Here is a 19,076-nt window from a genome sequence, read left to right as displayed (position 1 = left end):
GCAGAACTTTCACAGTATCATCTTCCAAGACTTGAAATAGCTCAACTGGAATTCCATCACCTCCACTAGCTTTGCTAGTAGTGATGCTTTCTAAGGCCCACTTGACTTCACATTCCAAGATGTCTGGCTCTAGGTCAGTGATCACGTTATCGTGACTATCTTGGTCGTGAAGATCTTTTTTGTACAGTTCTTCTGTGTATTCCTGCCACCTCTTCTTAATATCTTCTGCTTCTGTTAGGTCCATACCATTTCTGTCCTTTATCGAGCCCATCTTTGCATGAAATGTTCCCTTGGAATCTCTAATTTTCTTGAAGAGATCTCTTGTTTTTCCTATTCTGTTGTTTTCCTCTATTTCTTTGCATTGATCACTAAGGAAGACTTTCTTATCTCTCCTTGCTATTCTTTGGAACTCTGCATTCAGATGCTTATATCTTTCCTTTTCTCCTTTGCTTTTCGCCTCTCTTCTTTTCACAGCTATTTGTAAGGCCTCCTCAGACAGCCATTTCGCTCTTCTGCATTTCTTTTCCATGGGGATGGTCTTGGTCCCTGTCTCCTGTACAATGTCACGAACCTCCGTCCAGAGTTCATCAGGCACTCTATCAATCAGATCTAGTCCCTTAAATCTATTTCTCACTTCCACTGTATAATCATAAGTGATTTGATTTAGGTCATATCTGAATGGTCTAGTGGTTTTCCCTACTTTCTTCAATTTAAGTCTGAATTTGGCAATAAGGAGTTCATGATCTGAGCCACAGTCAGCTCCTGGTCTTGTTTTTGCTAACTGTATACAGCTTCTCCATCTTTGGCTGCAAAGAATATAATCAATCTGATTTCGGTGTTGACCATCTGGTGATGTCCATGTGTAGAGTCTTCTCTTGTGTTGTTGGAAGAGGGTGTTTGCTATGACCAGTGCATTCTCTTGACAAAATTCTATTAGCCTTTGCCCTGCTTCATTCCGTGCTCCAAGGCCAAATTTGCCAGTTACTCCAGGTGTTTCTTGACTTCCTACTTTTGCATTCCAGTCCCCTATAATGAAAAGGACATCTTTTTTGGGTGTTAGTTCTAAAAGGTCTTGTAGGTCTTCATAGAACCGATTAACTTCAGCTTCTTCAGCATTACTGGTTGGGGCATAGGCTTGGATTACTGTAATATTGAATGGTTTGCCTTGGAAACGAACAGAAATCATTCTGTCATTTTTAAGATTGCATCCAAGTACTGCATTTCGGACTCTTTTGTTGACCATGATGGCTACTCCATTTCTTCTAAGGGTTTCCTGCCCACAGTAGTAGATATAATGGTCGTCTGAGTTAAATTCACCCATTCCAGTCCATTTTAGTTCACTGATTCCTAAAATGTCGACGTTCACTCTTACCATCTCCTGTTTGACCACTTCCAATTTGCCTTGATTCATGGACCTAACGTTCCAGGTTCCTATGCAATATTGCTCTTTACAGCACCGGACCTTGCTTCTATCACTGGTCACATCCACAGCTGGGTATTGGTTTTGCTTTTGCTCCTGCTCCATCCCTCTATTCCTTCTATAGTTATTTCTCCACTGATCTCCAGTAGCATACTGGGCACCTACTGACCTGGGGAATTCCTCATTCAGTATCCTATCATTTTGCCCTTTGATACTGTTCATGGGGTTCTCAAGGCAAGTATACTGAAGTGGTTCATGGATGTACCTGTCCCCTAATGAAATAATTCAGATTGTTTAGGATATTTTGCTGAAAACAATGATGTAATAAATATATACGTATATTAGTTTATGCATATGAATGAATATTCAAATGAGGAAATCCCTAGAGGCTTAAGTGCTGGATCAAGATATTCATACATTGATGTAATAAATATATACGTATATTAGTTTATACATATGAATGAATATTCAAAAGAGGAAATCCCTAGAGGCTTAAGTGCTGGATCAAGATATTCATACATTTAAAATTTTCCTTCATTTAGATAAGATGCTCTCCAAAGAGACTGGGACTACTTATACTTTCACCAATAGTGTTTAAGACTCCCCTCCAACCCCAACAATCTGACTCACACTGTGATTAAACCTTTTGACCTTTGCCAAAGTGATAACGGAAAAACAGTACCTCATCATTTTAAGTCATAATTATTTTAAGTGAAGTTGCCCATCCCTTCATAAGCTTTTCAAAAATGATATCTTAATTTCTTTTTCTGTGAACTGTGATCAAATTTCTGATCTATCATGTTATTGGCATTTTCCTTATTGATTTGTAGGAGCTCTTTGTATATTAAGGAAATCTGTCCTTTGTCATATGTGTTGCAAATATTTTTTTGCAGTTTATCATCTGACTTTAAACTTTATTTACAATACTTTTTTGGAATTCAAAACTGTTTGGTTTAATGCAGTTAAATATATTGTTTTTATCTTCTGGATTTTATGTCATGCTACCAAAGTCTAACCTTTCTCCAATACAGGTTTATATTTATACATTTTTCTTTAGTACTTTTTCTTCTAGTACTCGACAGTTTCATTTATTCATTTCTTTATTTAAGGCTGTGCTGTATCTTCATTGCCGCACTTGGGCTTCCTCTAGCTGCTGTGAGTGAGTTTCTCATTGCAGAGCACAGGCTCTAGGGTGCACAGGCTGCAGTAGTTGCAGGGGGCTGGCTCAGTAGTTGTGGAGCATGTGCTTAGTTGCCCATGGCATGTGGAATCTTCCCGGAGCAGGGATCAAACTCAGGTCCCCTACACTGGCAGGCAGATTCTTAACCATTGAATCACCAGGGAAACCTTACAGTTTCATTTTTTGTTCTTGTTAACACTTGGATCTATTTGGAATTTCCTCTCCCCAGATCTTACCTTTATATTTTGTCTCTATTCAGTTTTCCTCAGGTCAGTCAAATTTGACTTGTGAAGTTGAAAAGTCCATAGTCTATGAAAATTACTTTAACGGTATCATTCCCTATTCTGGCACATTCACTGTTTAAAACGTGGGATATCTTCCCTCCTCCCAATGTAAAATCACTTGGGAGAGAAAGCAAGAAAACCTAATGTAAAGGGTTAATGAATTATCAGACATGAAGCACAGGGCTGAATAATAAACGGCCTGCAAATAGCAGGATGAATGCCTCCTGAGCATCCAGCTGTGAGCTAGGTGCTGGAAAAAGATGCACAAGAGATGATTTCTGGCCTCGGAGAGTTCTGTCTTGTTTTGGAGACAAAAATAAAGACAAAACTCAGGACAGGATGTAAGGAGTTAAGGGAAAGAACATAATAGGGTAGACTAGAAACATGGAAGAGATGTATGAAGACCTAAGTCCAACTGTAAACAACGGGAGGAATTTAGATAGACAAAGCTGACAAGGAAGGGGATTTTGAGAGGGGGCCGTAGAGGCAGGAAGAAAGGAGTCTAGCTTGTCTGGGGACCCATAGGAGATGGGATACTCCATGCTAACTGGTGCTCCTTGGTATAAAAATGTACTGCCTGCTCCATTTGACCTCACAGGGTCATAGCTTCTCACCTCAGATATTTTCCTGCTAGTGGAGCCACACAGAACCATAAAGGGAAGTTTTGGGGAAACTGGTTTGACTTCCAAGTTCAGTGAGGAACCTAGTTTCCCGGATATTTTTAGCTAAATTAATATACTTTAGAACAGTTCTAAATGAATAGAGGAAATGTTGGCAATCTTTACGTCCCCCTGCCAGGCTGAAGTGTTCTGCACCTTCTCTTGGCCTGGCACAGGCTGCCAACCTTCCTGGCAGTCTGGGACCCGGTAGGGACCACTCTGACTGCTCCCAGAACTGCGGTTCTATGCCAAGTCTGATGTAGCCAACGAGATTGTGGGAGGCTCCCTCAAATTCTGCAGCTTTCGATTCCAGGAAACAGAGAGGATCTGGGGCTACAAAGGAGTCCATCCATGGCTTCTCCTTCAAGACTGACTCAGAGAGAAATTCTGGCCTAGAGCCCACTATTCAAGGCTCCACCCTTGAGGATAGCCACAGCCTCACAACATCGCTGTCTGGAATCAGAGTTGGGCTTCACTCTGAATTGGCTTCTAAGTCAGGAAAATAATTTTTTTTTTCTTTTTCTTTTTCTCTCCCTGTTACTTGGTGTTTGTTCTGACTTGGAAATGGTACACTGTGAGTTCAGGGTGAGCCAGAGGTTTGTTCTCGGTCTGTCAAGCCACTTTGATGATGGGAATAAAATCCTGGGAAAGAGCAAGCCAGCTGGACAGGAAACCAAGCCACAGGGTCTTGGTGGGTTTGGGGTTTTTTTCCCCTGCCCCCAGATGGAAAAATCCTGGCACAGGGCATGGTATAATAAAAATTGAGAGTGTTCAAAAAAACTCAGGAGTGGTCGAGGTCTAACAAATGGGCTGAAAAACAGCACAATAGAGGTTTTAGAAGGAGTAACAGGGATCAGGTACTATGCGGACTAAGTTTACATAAATAGAGCAAAATGTAGGTCTTGTTAAAACTTTCTTCCACTCTTTTTATCACTGGTCCCTTGACATATACCCACCCAAGAACTCGATCTCTGAACTTCATTAAACCTCCTGCCCTCTCTCCTGGAAGCTGGGGGAGGCAGAAGGCAGAGAAGAGAGAGGAAGGCTTCCCAGACATGTTTACAATGGCCCTAGTGTCTGGAGGACACCAGAAGCTCTTGGGAAGCCTGTGATAAATTATTCACTTCTTCTGTCCCTTCCGGAATCCCAGTGGCTGCAGAGCTTTTTAACTGAAGCCTATTCATTCAGAAAACATTTACTAAGAGGAACCTGAGAGCCCAAAATAATGCCAGGGTATGGATATATGAAGACGAAAGGATTCAGCAACACTTGTCACTGCCCTCAAGAAACTTAAGAGTCCTGAATTGTGTTTTTCAAACTGTAGCTTATGGCCCATTTTGTTGTATGAAATAAACTAGTAGGTTTAGATGACCACCTACTAGTGTTAAGAGAAAGCCTAAGAGAAAGAAAGGAAGGAAGAGGAGGCAGGAGGGAGGAGGGAGGAGAGAGCTAGCTAGGGAAAGAGGCAGCAGTAAAAGACAATCACATGGCATCAAAGCAGTAAGGGTAAAGCATTGTTCCCTTAAATTCTTATATATAGGATTTCTAGAAAACTTTTACCCAGGAAGACTTTGTAATAAATTATCTTTGACATGATTTCTAAAATGTGATAATTTTGAGTAAAAATATTGACTGATTTAGTCTAATGTCCTTTTCTTTCTCAGGTAATAAGCCACCATCTATTATACCAAATGGTATCAGTGGGGTATTCTTGATATCCAAAATGATGGTGGATAACATTCCTGAAATTAAATCTTCTAAATCTTGAGTAAATTCCCTCTCTGTTGTATTTTTCTACAAATTGTTCATATCTGATGTAGACAGTGAGATTTCACACTATGTAAGATTTCACAGGTATGCTTGTGTAAATATCCACACAGATATACACACGGGGTTCAAAGATACACACTAAGTCATCTGTAAAATCTATTCCTGGCTGTGAATGGCTGTCAGAAAACCTTGAGAGGCCGTGGTTTAGTGAGAGAAACACACAACCAATCATGTGGTATGACGGGTGCTCAAAGGAAGGTTGACAGAATAAAATTTAAGGATGGGGTGGGTAGGGGGGAACGCCTCCGTAAATCCAGAAGTGCCTTTGCAGGAGGAGTCTAAGAGATGGGCCGTGGGCAGAATGCCTCCAGCAGAGGAAGCAGCATGTCCAAAGATCACGGCATGTTACATGTTTGAAAAATAACAAGAAGTACAAAGGGGATACAGAATGGATGGAAGAGCAGGAAATGACACAGGATGATGACATGCCCCAAATGGAAGTGCTTAGGAGTGACCTTTCAGAGCTCCGCAAGCTCCAAATGGTTGGAGCCCAGGTGGGACCCCACTGGTCTACTGGACCGCTGGGGCCCCCAGGGCCCATTAGCATGCAGCCTTGGAGGGTTCCCAGCAAGAAACAGACAGTTCACTTTGGACATATTTTTGCTTGTCACTTTGGATGACTTTTTCAGAAGAATTCACTGCCATCCTTAGAGGACTGAAAACAACTGTTCTGGCTTTAGGCTGCTAATGTCTGTTAAGGTCTAAGTCCTGAGAAGTCTATCTGGACTTCAACTCAGTCAAGGTTGAAGGTCACTCCAGATCCCAGGGAATTACTCTCCCCTAGAATCCTGATTAGACTCATGGTTTAACTTTATTAATCTAGAAACGTTTACTAAGTACCATGGGGTGAATCCTACTTGGAACAGTAGAGAAGGGGACCGGTTCTGGCCTTGAAGAGCTTATGGGTGTGTGTGTGTTTGTGTGTGCGTGCACACGCGTGTATGCGCGCGTGCGTGCATGCCAGTTTGATGGCTTAGAATGACTCTGGGTCATGAGTCCTGGCAGGGGCCCATCATGGTCCATGGCAATCTCTTCCTCTAATCTGGGATCCTCCGTGAACTCACTCCCATTCAGGTCATGTCTGGTCTGCACACAGTGACTGCAAAGCTTCTTGCCATGGAGCCAGCACTGGGCTTAATGAAGCAGTATTCTGGGGACTGAAATAGGCTGGAAAGAAGAATGCCAGAGGGAAAAAAAAAAGAGGGAAAGGAAGGCAGAAAGCAGGCAGGTGAGAAGCTGGGCTACAGGTGGGAGGAGAAGAATAATGCGGTGGGGAAAGAGACAGAAAAGGGAGGGCGGAAATGGTCTCTAACGTGTCCCCATTCCCTGCCACAGTCCCCTCCATGGACACATGTCGAGCCACACCGTGTCCTGTACTTTAAAACTCACTTCAAAGCCTGTCCTCTAGGAAACCATCCCTGACTAACAATCAGAGACTGGCCTTGGAGAACAGTGTGAATGGTGGACATCTCTTTGGACTTCCTCTGATCTCCCAGAGATCCCGCTGGCCATCTTTGTACTCCCCTGCAGTTTGAGACTCTGCAATGGTAGCTGTCCGCAGACCAGATGCCATCTCGCCTTGCTGCTGCTGCTGCTGCTAAGTCGCTTCAGTCGTGTCCGATTCTGTGCGACCCCACAGACGGCAGCCCACCAGGCTCCCCCGTCCCTGGGATTCTCCAGGCAAGAACACTGGAGTGGGTTGCCATTTCCTTCTCCAATGCATGAAAGTGAAAAGAGAAAGTGAAGTCACTCAGTTGTGTCCGACTTGTAGCGACCCCATGGACTGCAGCCTACCAGGCTCCTCCGCCCATGGGATTTTCCAGGCAAGAGTACTGGAGTGGGGTGCCATTGCCTTCTCCGGCCATCTCGCCTTTACATTTGGTTAAAAGAGGAAGAGCTGCTGTGGTGAGGAGCCAGGAGGTACTTCTCTGATGTGGGCCACATGAAGTCATATAAATGTGGAAGTGTAAATTAAATAAAAAGGACCCCTCTCTCCCTTCTGATTTCCATTTTTACCATGGCCCCCAGCCAAGCAATCATTCCTATGACATTTCTGGAGAAACAACAGGGGATTTGTTTAAACTAAGATGCCAAATGGTCAGGAACTGCAGAATATATAAGTTCTTCCCCCTACTCTGTAACAAACAGAATTCAGATCTGCATGCAGGGCCAGCTGGCAGCAGCATGCAGGGCCAACATCCCCTGTTAGCCACCCCCTGGCTGGCTAACACCCCCTCCTGGCCCTGCTCATTTACTTTGCACTCCCCCGGGGCGGGGAGGCGGGTGGCAGCAGAACTCCATTTTTATGGTATGTTCCAGCTTCCATCCAGCCTTTCTTGGTCTGGAGCTCTGCTAGTATTTAGACTCACACCCACACATATGAACTGCCCCAGAGCCCTCCTACTGGGATTCTCCTTTTAAAGTGAAGCCATCTTCATGCCCTGCTCTGGGTATTGACCAATTTGTAAGGAATTCTTACCAAGTTGTCAGGCACAAGGCAAGAGACCATGAGCTGTGAGTCTGTCCAAAAACGGACCATATGTCCAAGCCATATGCTCTAGGGCACAGGGGCTGACCCTGGAAAGGTTGCCTCGTGTCCGACTCTTTGCAGCCCGTGAATTCTCCAGGCCAGAATACTGACATGGGTTGCCATGCCCTCCTCCAGGGAATCTTCCCAAACCAGGGCTCGAACCCATGTCTCTCATATTGCAGGCGGATTCTTTACCAGCTGAGTCAACAGGGAAACCCTCCTTTGCCCCTGGGGAGATGGAATCTGTGAAAAGAGCGCCCCAACTACTCTACCAAGGTTCTGGGTAGGCACTTGGCAAAGGCCCAGGCAGTCTGCATAAGGCCCTGGGGCTCTGCTTTGGTCAAGGTCAAAGTCACAGCCACCTCTGCTTCCCAGGGGAGTGCTGCTATATGAGAGGAAGCCCACAAGCTCAATGCCAAGGCTTTGTTATTTCCCTCCAGGAAGGCTCACCTGCCTTTTCAGAGGACCCCCAGGGAGCCACCCACCTCTCCCAGAGGCCCTCATATTTTTCCATCTTTCTATTAGGCATCTTTTTCTCATTAATGTACTAACGCTCAAGTTATGTGGAGAGAATGAGGAAAAAGAGACCTTGTGTGGGGGTTGGGATTTGTTCAAAGCCTGAAGAAACCATTTTAGAGGGTGTATGTTTTTTATTCCTTTTATGAGAGATGCATGTTTCCCCCTCTTTGTGACTTGTTTAAAAGTAAAGTTTAATATGCTGCCAGAGAAATTGCTGGTTAATAACTTAATAAGCAATGTGCTAGGGATTATGGGAGAAAGGTAGTGTCCAAGAAAACTTTTATTGTACAGTTTGGGGCTTGGAGGATATATAGCTTCAGTTATTACATAAAATGCTAACAGAAGTCCCCTTTCTTTTCAAACTTTACTTTCTTCCTAGAATTATTTTAAAAAATTGAATATATAAGTGAGGTGAATGAAAACTTCTAGTAGTGCATGAGAAGTCTGAATGTAGATCACAGGTGAAGATTTCTAACAGTATAATCCGAACTTTGTTCATGAAATCTTGGCGAAGCACATACTTGGAAATTAGCCCTGGCCACAAAAATAATATCAACTGCATTTTATTAAAAGTTTTATCTTCAAAAAAACATTTTATCTTTAAAAGATTCTTGAGAGGAGAAAAATAGGCATTATTATTCCCATTTTTATAAATCAACAAAGTAGCTCACATAGCTCAAGTGAACTGTCCAAGATCAGGGCAGAAACCAAGAATAGAATCAAGGTTTTCTAGACAAATTGTATCTGTGTGTCCCAAACACAGTGAGATGAAAAGGGAGAGGCTGGGCCGAACAATTAAGAGTATGTTGGTTTGCAGCCACACGCTCTGGTGGTGTGTCCTGGTGGCCAGTCTGGAGGAGAGTGAGGTTCTAAGTACAGCTGTTTCTGTGAGGGCCACCAGAAAGGCCTGTTTTCAATATGGCCAACAAGACTGATAAAGACTTCATTATCTGACAATAAATGCTCCCTGTTTGCTTAGCTCTTTTGTACTTTCATACCCATTACTCACAATGTCCTTTTCCATCTTCACCTACCTCCCATTTTGGATCGTCCAATTTAACAGATAAAAACTGACACCCAGGACTTCCCTAGCGGTCCCGTGGCTAAGACTCTGTGCTTCCAATGCAGGGGGCCTGAGGTTCAATCCCTGGTCAGGGAACTAGATTCCACGTGCCACAACTAAGACCCCTGTGCAGCCAAATAAGTAAATAAATGTTAAAACAAAAGAGGCCCAAAGAAGTTAGAGGCCACCCGTCACTGGTTAGCAGCTGAACAGGGGGCCAGAACACAGACATGCTGCTGCTGCTGCTAAGTCACGTCAGTTGTGTCCGACTCTGTGTGACCCCATAGACGGCAGCTCACCAGGCTCCCCCGTCCCTGGGATTCTCCAGGCAAGAACACTGGAGTGGGTTGCCATTTCCTTCTCCAATGAATGAAAGTGAAAAGTGAAAGTGAAGTCGCTCAGTCGTGTCTGACTCTTAGCGACCCCATGGACTGTAGCCTACCAGGCTCCTCCGCCCATGGGATTTTCCAGGCAAGAGTACTGGAGTGGGCCCTCCTGGAGCTAACCTCATGTAAATCATGATCTACTTCCCCACAAATTCTCAAGCATCTGGTACTTGCAGTGTGGTGCCAACGGTCATATCCCAGCAGAGGCCAGAAACTGCTGGAGCCCCGAGCGAGAGCTCCCATGAAGGCACCAACATGGAAATGTCATCCGCCACCCCCACGTGTGGCCCATAGATCAGGCCTCTCACTGTTAGTTTTTTGAGAAAAGTGATTTTTGGAGAAAAGTTTATAAGTTTGAGTATATTCAATATGATCTTGAAGATTTAAAAAAAATCACAGTTGGGTATAGACATAGAAAACAGTAATGATGCTGAGGTTTTACAAACTGCTTCTGGAAATACGGGTGACTGATTGTCCTTTTCTTTTTTACACTCTCTTCTATTTTCCAAGTTCTTTAAAATGAGCAGAAGCTGCAGGAGAGGCGTTGGGGGGAATCACACGAAAGGCTCAGGCCCAAGTGGCAATAAGTGACCAGAAGCTGCTGGCTGGGCTGCACCCCCTGGTGACATGCTGAAGGTTCCGTCACTGAGGTTCCTCTTCTGTGTGTGCTGAGTCGCTCAGCTGTGTCTGACTCTTTGTGACCCCATGGACTGCAGCCCGACATGCTACCAGAGAGTATATCCTGCCCCGCCTCAACCTCAGGGAGGACGTGCTGACAGCTAGAGTCTTTTCCACTCACCAAGGGCCTCTCAAAGTGACCCCCTGTGGGTACCCAGGAACACAGGGCATTCGGGCTGGTTAGGGTCCCTTCCGGTTAAAGTGGGAATGAGTTCCTGATTGTGAGGGGAAGCTGTTTCCAGAGACCTGCAGGCCAGTCCAATTGCTGAGGAAGCCTGGGCATCCCTGGCAGTGAGAGGCCAGTGAGGCTTCGGAAGGTCTCTCTCAAACCCGCTCCCTTGACTTATTCACATGAGGCCTGCCCACGTGCCCCACAAGCCTTTGGAGGGTCAGCCCAAAGCCCGGCCAATTAGGACCAAGGCACCAGCGCTAAGTCAGCTCAGTATGAGGACAGAGAAGCAGGAAGCCAAGTGAGGCCTCAGGGAGTGTGCCTGCTAGGTCTGAGTGTTGCCGGAAAGCCTGCCCTCAAGTTATTGACTTCAGTTAAAAGCAATGTCTCCAGAAGATCAACAGTGAAAAACAGCTATAGACTCAGAAGAATTATTTACATACTAGTGGAGAAGGCAATGGCAAGCCACTCCAGTACTACTGCCTAGAAAATCCCATGGATGGAGGAGCCTGGTAGGCTGCAGTCCGTGGGGTCGCTAAGGGTCGGACACGACTGAGCGACTTCACTTTCACTTTTCACTTTCATGCATTGGAGAAGGAAATGGCAACCCATTCCGGTGTTCTTGCCTGGAGAATCCCAGGGACGGGGGAGCCTGGTGGGCTTCCGTCTATGGGGTCACACAGAGTCGGACACGACTGAAGCGACTTAGCAGCAGCAGCAGCAGCAGAATATAGGAACATATAAGCATTATGTGTGGGTCATGTAAAGCAGCAGGCAGTCAGCTGAGAGTGGATTTCTGGGGAAAGGGGATCCAGAGAAGCTGAGCTGTATTGGCAAGAAGGTCTAGGGATGGGGTCCTGATCAAGGAGGGCAGCTCCTGAGAGAAGGCCTTGGGCAGCCCAGAGGCCGGGGGTGGCAGTGTTTCCTACGAGGATGATCCAGCTGCAGCAAAGGAAGCAAGAGGACCAATTTGCTCTTTAAATCCCAAATCTGGGCTATCTTTGGAGCCAGACACATCTGTCAAGTAGGAAGAAGTCACCTGTCCCTTGTGTCTATTTTCCTGTCTACAGATACTGGTTTGGATTAGATTCCTGTTTTGAAATAATAAGGGGTCTTTCTTTCCTGGTGGCTCAGACAGTAAAGAATCTGCCTGCAATGCAGGAGACCCAGGTTCAATCATTACCTTCTCCAGGTCAGGAAGATCCCCTGGAGAAGGAAATGGCTACCTACTCAAGTATTCTTGCCTGGAGAATCCCATGGATAGAGGAGCCTGGCGGGCTACAGTCCATGGGGTCCTAAAAAATAGAACATGACTGAGCAGCTAACACTTTCACTTTTTTCATTTTTCTGAAATAGGGAGTCAGGGTGCTCTTTGCAGTCCCTCTGGGGGCTCCAATGGTCGAGAAGCTATGTGGGTGGGCCTCCAGGCCCCCATCTCAACTTGCACCATATTTGCCATCTCTATCATCTCGAACATCTTGAACTTCCACGTAAGCTTCTGTTTGAAGAAAGGATTCCACTGGATTAGATGATCTCTAAATTCCCTTTCCTCTTATAAACTATGTGGTTCTACGGTCCTCTTAGCAATGTTGAGCAGACAATAACCATGAAGTCTAAAATGCACGTGGGCAGTATCTCTGTTCCCATCACTAACTGCCCAGGCATGCAAAGGAGTTTCCAAGTACCAGGCAGAGCTGGTGGGTTGCTACTAGGGAGCTTCTGTGAACCTCCAGCAGGGGCTGGAGTTTTTCAGTCACGGAGAGGGGCTGGAAAGATGCAACATGCTCCTCAGTGTGTCTCATCAGCATGGAGACAGCAGCCTATTTACTAGTGTAAGTCTGAGCTTACTGACTTCCTCTTCCCTCTTGGATCAGATTCAAATTCCTCTGGCTGACATTTAAGGCCTGCCACAACTGGTCTCTGATCAAATCTTGTACAGCCCTCCAAACACACCACGTCTTCTTCGGCACTACACCCGCACGGGCCTAAACGCGTCACTAGCGCCGCTGGCCATGCCGTCCAACATCCTGACGTGCTTTTTTCTCGCCACTTACGGTGTCTCCAAATCACGCCCGTTAAAACCCTGCTCAGTTACCTGACTCCCCTAGGAAACCTTCCCTGGCTATCCCAATCCACATTCTTTTCTGAATTCTCATACTTAATATACATACGATGGAATTAAGAATTCTATATGAATGTCACCGTTGGTTTTTTTCACATGGATAAGCTCTTTTCAACTAGACTGGATCATAACTAAACCTTGACAATAGAGGCTTAATTATATATATCTAAAGTGGTCTCTGCTTCTCAGGTGGCTCAGTGGTAAAGAATCCACCTGCCGACGCAGGAGCTGCAGGAGACTCGGGTTCGATCCCTGAGTCAGGAAGATCCCATGGAGGAGGAAATGGCAACCTACTCCAGTATTTTTGCCAGGATAATCCCATGGACAGAGGAGCCTGGCGAGATACAGACCACAGGGTTGCAAAGAGTTGGACACAACTGAGTGGTTGAGTATGCAAGCGTGTACAAAAGTGGTCCCCACGATGCTGAGCGATACTAAAATTCCTTTCTCTGTACGTGGACAATGAGACCTTCACAGCTTATTTAACATCATAGGCTGTATATCAGTGTAACTTCACTCATTCTCCAATCTGTGAGAATTAACCTTATCTAACAATTAAATCTCACGAAGCCTTTAAAGACTTTTCCCTTCTCCTCAAAGATGTCCTTGACATCCCACCCCCAACTAGCTGGCTTCTATAATACACTTTGACCCCATTCCAGCATTTACCAAATGCTTACACGTTTACAGTTAATTAAATCCATACCCATCTTATTCACTTGGATTTTGAAATAGGGACAATATCATTCATCTCTACATTCTCCACTGTGTCTCTGAATTGGCTTGGATTCATTGGTAACGGCTCAATGAAGATAACCAAGGTGTTGATTTACCCAAAGGATGAAACATGTCACATGCTAAGGAAAAAAAAAATAACCCACTATATTACAGTTTTACATAATATTATGAAAATGTGTTGAGGCCATTTAAAGCCTGCATCCCTTGCAAGCTGGGCAATGACAACACTGCCTAAATCTTCCAACAACAATACCCCAAGAAGCCAACAGCTACAAGTGGAGCAAGACAGACCTTTCTGAGCCCTTTATCAAATGAATTACCACCTCCAGGCTAGGTTAGGTTTCTATATTTAAAAGGTAGAAACTTTGGGGTTGAATTCTTGATGTGCAGTTGCATAAACAAACTATTTTTATTTCTTGCTGCAGTAAGGAGGAAGCTTTGATCTTGGGCAACATGTTCAAAGGCTCAGTTTAATATATTGATCACTTCTGAGTGCTTTCACCTGACTAGTTTCCATAAACTCAGCCTGTCAACAAGAAATACCTCATGTAGTCTCAAGCTTCACTTCTTAAACAGCTTATTCCTTTAAAACTTGACATAATTTTATCGCTTCTCGGCCTTTTGGCTAAGATCAAGTGTAGTATCTGTTCTTATCAGTTTAAAACTTGACATAATTTTAAAAGGAATATCTAATGAAGAAAAGGTTTTGTGCCTTGTCCACCACTTTGGGTTGAAGTGTGCTAACTTAATGTTTCTCTCTGTTTTAAAAAATACAAACAGGATCTCATCCCGAGATATCATGACCTTGAACATTCCTAAGAAGTCTGAAAGGGAAGTGAACAAATGTCAACAAGCTTGGGTCTAAAATACACCAGCTTCATTTCTCTCATCATTCAAGTATGCACGAGGCTCAGAGAGACTTTCAATAGGCTGAGCTGGGGGATTAAAGAGGGGTCCTAATGAGATTCTCCCTCCCTGGTAAAATCTGGGGGTTGAAAGAAAAGCAATTAAAAGGAGGAGGGGGCGGGGGAGTACTGGGAAAACTTTTATTTTGAGAAAAGAAAAAGAGCATAGAAGAAACAAACCCAAAGCAAACCCAACCCCCAGTAATGCCTGGAAACTTGCTATGTAAGTAACCATCCCTGTTAAGACTTGCTTCCCTTACAGTTTTGGCAGGGACCACAAATGACAGCCTTAGAATGCCACATGATCATCTGAATATTTTAACAACCCATCTCCACTGGATTCATTCCAGCAGCATGGGAGTGAAATGCAACCTGCAGCTGTGGTGAAGAGCTAAGGCCCCTCGCAAGAGTTGTGAAAGAAGGACCTTTTCTTTGGGGAGGGGGCTGGTCCAGAAGATGGAGGGATAGGGGGAGGGCTAAGGGACACTGGGACAATGGAATCTGACCTAAATCCCAGGATTTCTGCCTGGGAAGTATAGTCTCTTGTGTGAATAAATCTGGTGGTTAGAAAATAACTGCTGTCTTCAGCTGTAAAGCAAAACAGAACCCTAAACCAGGACTTCTGCAGCTGGCCACAGACCCCCCTGGGGCAGAACTGGGATTGCCACACAAAAGCCAGCCTTAGCTTTGTCTCTATAAGCATATTTTTCTTATGTATTTAGATCCCAGGCCTTCCATGAGCATACCACCTCAGCTTAGAGGGGGCCAGTAAGAAGGAGAGAAAATGGGGAGAGCAAATGAGTATGGCTAAGCGGGTGGACAGGGAAGGAAGTCTAGGGAGATGCAGAAGACATGGAGGAGGGACTGGGTGGTGCCAGGAGCACTGCTGAGAAGTTGTACAGGGGAATTGCATGGGTCACACAGCTAACGCTTTCTGCAAATAAGAATTAACTTGGGGAAACAAATCATTGGGTCCAGGACAAAGAGGAGGTCTTCAACAAACATAAACTCCTTCCATCATCTCTTCCCTCCATCAGCACTGATTATTCAAAAATTTATTTCCCAAGGTTGCTTTCCTAGTAACCTCGGGACCTGTTCCTGTATTCCTGAGAGCCTGTTTTCCTCACCAGTGAAGTGATGGACTTCTCCAGGCCAGAATACTGGAGTGGGTAGCCTTTCCCTTCTCCAGGGAATCCTCCCAACCCAGGGATCGAACCCAGGTCTTCCACATTGCAGGTGGATTCTTCACCAACTGAGCCACAAGGGAATCAGACTATTATTTCTCAACAGAGTATCAGACTATTATCATTTTTCAAAATGATGAATATTCACTGCATGCCGATGAAGCCTGGATCCTACCCCAGGCACTGAGTCCACTGGGATGGCTGCCCGGACAAGGGAGTGTGGACTCCCCATAGAGGCCATGTGGTCCCATTTGCTGCAGGTCACACCAGACGCGTGGCAAAAGAATTCTGTGCTGATCCCTTCAGTAGCCTCACCTTCTTCTATGGCTCCAAGCTCCAGACACAAGCCCTGAGAATGAGGGGGTGAAGGTGGGAGTATTTCAAAGGGCGGGGTGATCCACAGTGGCTGACTCTCTGACCCTTGGCTCTGAAATGGGCAGTGTCTCAGAAAGCAGTATCAGAACCATCTTGGAGCTTGTCCGAAAAGCAGTCTCTGGCTCTACCCCAGGCCTACTGAAGGAGACTCTTCATCCTAAGGGCCCCGCAAGGTGATTCATGTCTACATTAAGGCCTGAGAAGCACTGCTATAGAAAATGTTCAGTTACCACCATTCAAAGCCCTGACTTAAAAACACTGGATAGATGGCGGCAGTGTGGTCCAGTAGAAAGAGCCGGACAAGGAGCAGGGAGTTAAGCCCTCCAGAAAGGTTAGCTGCTGTCAGGTAGTTGTTAAACAGCCTGGTCAGCTGTTTGAACACAGGCAAATCCCTCCTCTCTCTGGGCTACACTTTCCCACATGCATGGGGATGGGAGTGAACTACAATAAACTTTATGATTCCTTCCGGTTCTAAAGTTCTAGGTCTACGACTCTATTTGACAAGACTGTTTTGCTGCTTTCTCCATACTAAAGTAGGGGCTTTAATAAGTAGTTTCTATGTTTAATATAGCCTGGCATACAGCAGGGCTTAATAAATATTTGTTGAATGAATGGGAAACAAACTGAATGGCCAGTAATGGAACAATGGTAAGGTCAACCTAATGACTGATTTTTCAGGTGACAAAAATATGCTACCTTTAACAAATGATGTTTTCAAAGAGTTTTTTCTTAATACAAAAACAGGCAAAAAAGCATTTTACTTTTAGTGATGCGTAGACAGTAAAAACTAGACAGAAAAGCAAGAAAATAATTATCATAAGAAGTCTGGACGATAACCTTAGAGGAATGATAAAACACAAAAAGAGTTTTTTAAATATTTGTCATTAATTTTTTTTAATTGTGATAAAACAAACATAATAGATAATTTACCATCTTAACCATTTTAAGTGAACAGTTCGGGAGTATTAAGGACATGCACCTGGTTGTACTACCAACCTCCAGAACTCTTTTCATCCTGTAAAACGAAAACCCTCTGAGTAGAACTCTAACTATTCGCTTTCCTGCCAGCCCCTGGCAACCACATTCTACTTTGTCTCTCTGAATTTGACCATCCAGGAACCTCACATATGTGGAATTGTATAGTATTTGTCTTTCTGTGATGGGTTTATTTCACTTTGCATAGCGTGCGCAAGGTTCACCCATGTGGTGCTGTGTGTTAGAATTTTCTTCATTTTTAAGCCTAAATAATGTTCTCCTGTTCATACATGCCATAATTGTTTATCTATTCATCTATCAATGGACACTTGGGTTACTTCTACTTCTTGCCTAGTGTGAATAATACAACTGTAACACGTACAAATCTCTCTTCATGACTCTGCTTTCAATTCACTTGGGTCTATACCCAGAAGTATAATTGCTAGATCATATGGTAACTCTATTTTTGGTTTTTCGAGGAAACCCCCTACTATTTTTCATAGCAGCTACACCATAAAGAGTTTTCACACACACACACACGCCTGCTCACCACAACAGAGAAAGCAACAAAGACCCAGGGCAGCCAGAAATTAAAAACAAAAAAAGCCCATCCAAAAAAAAAAAGAAGACTCTTCAACAAATGCATTCATATACTGTTAAATGGAAAAAGTGATAACTCACATACATACAGCTTAATTTCAACTACATTAAAAAAAAAACACAGGAAGAAAGATGAAGTAACTATGTATATAAAACTGTTAACCAATAACAGTGGGTTCCACTGGATGTTGGGGAGAGTAGACTTATATTTTCTTCCCTAACTTTCTATGATAAGCACAAACTACACTGACAGTCAAGAAAAAAAGTGAAAGAAATTTAGTAGGACACATTTTTCTTCTTGGGCATCACATCATCCATCGCATGGAGTCTGATAGTCCATTTAGTTTACCACATTTATTCAAAGGGCGCGGGCGCGTGCGCGTGCACACACACACACAGGTTTTTCCTTTTATAACCAAAGATGACAGATAACCAGATTGATTTCTGAAAAAATTTAAAGCCCCAAATAACAGTAATTCCAACTCTCAATCAAAGTAAATAAATCTTTTCTCCTCTTACTCTTACTTAACAGGACTTTTTAAAAGTCCTTCCTATCCAGGCAGGACCTGTGGTCCAGCTGGGACGGCAGAGCTGGAATCTGCACAGAGCAGGGGCAGCAGACAGGGCTGCGAGTGGGGCTGTGCTGACTTCCTCTTCATGGTCCCCACACCCAGCCTCGCCAGGCCAGCAGCCGACCCCTATTCCCACTTGGTTTTTGACCTGGGTCAGCTTAGTTTTCTTCCAGTAGTTGGTAAACTGTCTTTGCACCAGGAGAGAAATAGTAAACTGGACTGAGGAGAGAGGGATGGCGGGGAAAGGGGAAGGAAGAGACTCGAAGGATTAACGAGCTGATTTCCATTAAGGCTTTGACATCTTGGAATGAAAAGCGGCCTGTAAGAGCAGAAGCCCAGTCCTCTACTCCGGCCATGTTGCCAGCTGGCCATTCATCACCAAAAATTCCCCAATAAATCCATGGCTGTTGCTTAATCACCTCATATAAATCTCTATTAATCTTGCAAAGTCAAAACACAAATACATGACAAAAGTCTTTATGTACCCTCGATTTTGGGGTCAAAATGTTAAAAATGGAACTGATCATCCAATGGTTCCAATGAGCTTCTTTTTTAAACCTCCTTTTGGGGAATAAATAAATGACCTCCTCACTAATGTTTTAGTATCTATTAGACTGAATAAACTCAAGCTAAATGATCAAATAAACTGAAGAAGGAAAAAGCTGTTGGTGCTAAAATTTGAACTGACTTCTTCTTTTTCTTTGCAATAACAGCGATGTTTCAAGCTAAACTCAAAAGAAACAGAAAATCCTTAGTAGGCACAAAGGAACATTTACTATTCCTCTTTCTTTCATAAATTTCTGGGGACATAACAGGGCCTCTTCAGCAGTGAAATTTGGAATACTTTGTATTATAACACCTTTTGGGGAAAAGCATATGAGACTATA

The 19,076-nt window shown here is 44.2% G+C and overlaps 1 protein-coding gene and 1 pseudogene across 2 annotated transcripts in view; one reads left to right on the top strand and one right to left on the bottom strand.

The window, feature by feature from the left end:
* Positions 1-19,076, bottom strand: part of THADA (THADA armadillo repeat containing) — a 352,983-nt gene that overhangs the window by 86,186 nt on the left and 247,721 nt on the right. The gene's annotated exons all lie outside the window — the stretch shown is intronic.
* LOC129540150 (U2 spliceosomal RNA) lies at positions 14,184-14,304 on the top strand (annotated as a pseudogene).

Source organism: Moschus berezovskii, chromosome 11, assembly GCF_049115385.1.
Source record: "Moschus berezovskii isolate FMDL1 chromosome 11, NW_MosBer_1.0, whole genome shotgun sequence".
NCBI classification, from domain to species: domain Eukaryota; kingdom Metazoa; phylum Chordata; class Mammalia; order Artiodactyla; family Moschidae; genus Moschus; species Moschus berezovskii.
This window is presented reverse-complemented; position numbering and strand designations above follow the sequence as displayed.